General features: G+C 44.4%; 1 long non-coding RNA gene across 1 annotated transcript; it reads right to left on the reverse strand.

Moving 5' to 3' along the window:
* Positions 670-4266, reverse strand: LOC109947034. Its single transcript, XR_002270043.1, has 3 exons — positions 4237-4266; positions 1882-1945; positions 670-758 (listed from the first exon to the last, which is right to left on the reverse strand). It is a non-coding gene; the product is annotated as an uncharacterized LOC109947034 (long non-coding RNA).

Raw genomic sequence — 5547 nt, forward strand, 5'->3', positions numbered from 1 at the left:
ACAATTCAGGTTCGTGCGAAGTTCGTTCTGAAATGGAGTTGTTGGTGTTTTGCATAGTTTTAGAGATTGGATTTCACTCAAAACCCACCAAATGACTCCTCCCACCATATTATCTTGTTCCCCAAGTTTTGGTCTCAATCCGATATCGATTGGTCCACCAAATTGGACAATTCAGGTTCGTGCGAAGTTCGTTCTGAAATGGAGTGGTTGGTGTTTTGCATAGTTTTAGAGATTGGATTTCACTCAAAACCCACCAAATGACTCCTCCCACCATATTATCTTGTTCCCCAAGTTTTGGTCTCTATCCGATATCGATTGGTCCACGAAATTGGACAATTCGGGTTCGTACGAAGTTCGTTCTGAAATGGAGTGGTTGGTGTTTTGCATTGTTTTAGAGATTGGATTTCACTCAAAATGACAGGACCCGAACCAAATTCCGCTTTGGAATTCGAGTCGAACCCTGTGCGTGTCTGACACTTGGCGAATGTCAGGCACAATTGACCTAATTGCCCTTCTAATTGAAATTTCAACCTTGACTCCTGCCGAAAATTCGGCAGAGTCTCCCCTGTAATTTGCTCAATCCCAAAATTTCCACCTGTCAGAACGAGCAAAATATCCACACAACCAACTGCCAGCACTTCAATATACATGCTAATAGTTTACAGAGGAATGAACCTTTTTACCAACCAACACTTTTGTAACAATGAAGCGAGGAAGGCGAGATGGCCCGGTGGTGGATTTCCTGTGCACGCTAGAGCCTGGGGGCGCAAAACATTTGAAAATGTGAGTGGACAAAAATAAAGGTTCATAAAGTATCCTAAGAATATACTAACCCCCATTGTAAAAATAATTAAGTAAAACTGAATATATACTCTGTATTTGAAGTATACTAAACTCATGGCATTCACATGCTGAAATCAAGGTATTTATATATCTATATAAATATTTATAAACGTATTCAAGATAAAACTTGCCTGAAAGCACTGAAATTAAAACTTGCATAAAAACACTATACTCAAACTTGCATAAAAGCAATGTACTCAAACCTTGCTTAAAACCACTGCAATCAATTACAACTACCACTCGGATGTACCCCTGTAATTCCGTCAATTCCCCTGGCAGGTCTCGGCGACACACAGTCTATCCGAGCCATAAACTGGCAGGATACAAGGAACTATAGTCAGCCTGATCTGCTGGCAGGTCTCGGTGACACACAGTCAACCCGAGCCGCAACTAGCAGGATACAGGGGACCGTAGTCAGCCTGATTCGCAATTCTGGCAGGTCTCGGTGACACAAAGTCAACTCGAGCCGCAAATCCTGGCAGGTCCAGGGACACCAAGTCAATCCGAGCCGCAAATCCTGGCAGGTCTCGGTGACACCAAGTCAATCCGAGCCACAAATCCTGGCACCCACGGTCCGGCGATCCCGAAACTCGTGAGGCAAATGTCAAGTGCACTGACAAAACTGAGGGTAAACTCGATGTCGATAGACATCAGCATAACTGAGGGTAATAACCATAAATGGGTACTCACGGTGGTTTAAAATATATAACATTTCTGGAAAATCTGCTGAAGAACTGAATGTTTATTAAGTCAAGAACTCTGCTATCATCAGAAAATATAAGGTTTCTAAAAAATCTGATAAATCTATGCATTTCTGTTAAATCTGAAACTGTACTGCCACTTTATCTGATATAAATCTCAAACTCTGCTTTCTGTAACTCTTTAGCATATCAACCAAGCAGCATATAAATAAGATATTTAACTTCACAAGCATACTAGGAAAAATCACAATTAATAAAACTTATTCAATATCAAATAATAAAACTCATTATATAAACTCATTTATATAAAATCATTTATGAAAGAAAGTCCACTCACTCCTGGTCCGAGCTAGCTAGACCTCCTGAAGGTCTCTCTTGCGGGCCTGCCTGGTCCCGGGTGCCTGGGTAAATCATTAAGAATATTTAATTAATAAAATTGCTCGGTATAAGTTTTTAAGTAAAACTCTGACCCCTGACTTCTAGAAGTGCGTGCACTAACTTTAAAGTCTTTTTTCTGCCCACTTAGGCATTTCAGATGTTTAAAATCGTCTGAAAAGACTCGAGACTTTACTAAGCGATAAACTTCTACATTGGTCGATACGGAACCCCGTGTGGTCCACGACCTCCAATGACCAATCTGAGAGTTCCTTTAAGTTCCTCACATTTAAGGAACCATATCCTGCAAATTTGGTCTGAAACTGACGATCGGATTGACCACGATCGTGAAATTATATAATTTCCAAACCCTAGCCCCAGGGTTCGCAATTTCGGAGTATTCGGGACCCCGATTCACAATCCGTCGACTCCTACACGATTCTGAAATTATCTGGAACAACATATCCGAAATTGAGCGCGATCCAACGGTTCGGTAATATTGAACCCGGGAATCGCACAATATGGAAAATCCGTTCGGGGCTCAAACGGAATCCAAATTGAGATCCGAAAAATCCTATCCGCTCGTGACAACACAAGGATCGTAACAAGACACAGTGCCATTGCACTACCCTCACCCACGCGCCCCAGCACGCGCCGGCAGCGATGGGTGTCTAAAGCGATTTCGGCTCGCCGGAAAAAATTCAAATCACGACTCCAAACTCCTACCGTAGCTAAAAAACCATATTTGGAGCCACTTTTGTTCTTGGACTACCCCAAAAAGTGGCCGATCACGGAGGCCGAAAATCGGCTGAAACTTCAATTCGAAAACTGGGTTATCTACGGTCAAAATTGATGCAAACCCATCCAACCATCAGCTAGATCATGGAAAATAGGTAGGAATCCATACCTTACTCGACAAATTTAGAGAAGAATTGAGGGAGAACGAGCGACTTGAAGATCTGGTGAGCATCGTCAGTTTCGACGCGATCTCCGGCCAGCGCAGGTCACGTCGCCGGCGGGGAAGGGTCGGGGAAGGAAGAGGACGTCTTCCCGGTCGTTTTGGTACCGGCCTCGCCCACAGTCATGGTCGGTGGTCGGAGTTACAAGCTGAAGAAGGAAGAGGGGCGGAGAGGGAGGGAGGTCGGCGCGAGGAGAGAGAGAGCTGAGCAGGTTTTTATGAATCCAACTTTGAAATATTTACGGTTATGCCACTGAGACTCTTTTGACCATAACTCTCTCGCTACAACTCCGATTCGGGCCCACTACGTGTCTATGAACTCATTTCACCGCGCTCTACGCAACGGTGTAAGTGGAATTATCAAATTCCTTCTCGATCAAAAAGTCACCTTTTTCTTAATAAAATATTCCGAGGGCGAAATTATCTTTTAGCAAAATAAAATATTCCTTAATTATGAATTTTTGGTTTGGGTTATTACAATCTACCCCCCTTACAAAAATTTCATCCTCGAAATTTACACGCCTGTCACTCGAAGATGGGGGAAGGTACTGCTCCTGCATCTGTTACTCGGATTGCCATGTAGCCTTTTTCGCCGAGAGCTAAACATTTCCCATTACACAATTTAAACTGGTTGTTCCCCATAAGTGAAAGCAGTCTCCAATTCTGCTGGCTATTCGTCTAACACATGAGACGCATAAGCGCTCACTCTACCATGCTATATCAGCACAAACCCCAATTCTTGTTGCAAAACAACACTGTAGCTCACGAAGTTCCCACCAACCTGCTGGAGTACTGAAATCGAAGCAGTGGTTGGCCTGTTCTTGAGTTTAACACAACCCGCTTCACACTTATCTGACCACGCCAATTTAACTTCTTTCTTTGCCAAAGAGGTGAGAGGTGCCGCTATGGTGGATAACCCTTCCACGGAGCGACAGTAATACTCGACTTACTAAAAACAACTCTGTATCTCAGTAACACTAGTTGGCCGTAGCCAATTTTACTACTGCTTCAATCTTTTGAAGATCAACAAAAATGCCCTCTGCAGAGGTCATGTGTCCAAAGAAACTCACTCTGTTTATCCAACATGGATACTTGCTGAACTTGGCATAAAGTTGCTTCTTTCTCAAAGTCCGTAGCGCAACGTTTAAATATTTCATATGTGCCTTCTGTCTCTTAAAATACACCAAAATGTCATCTAGGCACACAGTCACGAAGCGATCTCCGTAACATCGAAACACTCTGTTCAAAGGGGGTCCAAAATGCAACTGGCACAGTCCTTAATCCTCATGGTATCACCAGGAGCTCATAGTGCCCATCCATCCATCAGCTAGATCACGGAAAATAGGTAGGAATCCATACCTTACTCGACAAATTTGGAGAAGAATTGAGAGACAACGAGCGACTTGAAGATCTGGTGAGCATCGTCGGTTCCGGCGCGATTTCCGGCCAGCGCAGGTCACGTCGCCGGTGGGGAAGGGTCGGGGAAGGAAGAGGACGTCTTCCCGATCGTTTTGGTACTGGCCTCGCCCACAGTCGTGGTCGGTGGTCGGAGTTACAAGCTGAAGAAGGAAGAGGGGTGGAGAGGGAGGGAGGTCGGCGCGAGGAGAGAGAGAGCTGAGCAGGTTTTTATAAATCCAACTTCAAAATATTTATGGTTATGCCACTGAGACTCTTTTGATCATAACTCTCTCGCTACAACTCCGATTCGTGCCCACTACGTGTCTATGAACTCATTTCACTGTGCTCTACGCAACGGTATAAGTGGAATTGTCAAATTCCTTCTCGATCAAAAAGTCACCTTTTTCTTAATAAAATATTCCGAGGGCGAAATTGTCTTTTCGCATAGTTTTAGACATTGGATGTCACATCCCGGGATCGGCTCCGCCGTAGTACGATATTTTCCGCTTTGGGGCCCCCTCTCTGCCCTCACGGTTTTGTTTATAGCAACTCACGAGCAACTTCTCAGTGGGTCACCCATCCTGGGATTGCTCTAGCCCCAGCCTCGCTTAACTTCGGAGTTCCCACGACTCCGAAGCCATTGGGCTCCCAAAAGGCCTCGTAGTAGATACGGGTGTGCACATATAAGGCACATCACCACCTCTCTGTTGGTTGATGTGGGATCTTACAATCCACCCCCTTAAGGGCCCGACGCCCTCGTCGGCACACTCGCACCACACGGCAGAGTGGCCCTGATACCAAACTGTCACATCCCAGGATTTGCTCCGCCGTAGCACGATATTGTCCGTTTTGTGCTCCCCTCTCTTCCCTCACGGTTTTGTTTTTGAGAACTCACGAGCAACTTTCCAGTAGCACATATTATGATGTTCCCCAAGTTTTGGTCTCAATTTGATATCGATTGGTCCATGAAATTGGACAATTCACGTTGATACGAAGTTCATTCTGAAATGCAGTGGTTGGTGTATTGCAGAGTTGTAGAGATTGGATTTCACACAAAACCAACGAAATGACTCGTGCCACCATACTATGATGTTTCCCAAGTTTTGGACTCAATCCGATATTGATTGGTCCATGAAATTGGACAATTCAGGTTCGTACAAAGTTCGTTCTGAAATGGAGTTGTTTCTGTTTTGCTAGTTTTAGAGATTCGATTTCACTCAAAACCCACCAAATGACTCCTCCCAACATATTATGACGTTCTCCAAGTTTTGG

The sequence above is a fragment of the Prunus persica genome, chromosome G2, assembly GCF_000346465.2.
Source record: "Prunus persica cultivar Lovell chromosome G2, Prunus_persica_NCBIv2, whole genome shotgun sequence".
Lineage (NCBI taxonomy): Eukaryota > Viridiplantae > Streptophyta > Magnoliopsida > Rosales > Rosaceae > Prunus > Prunus persica.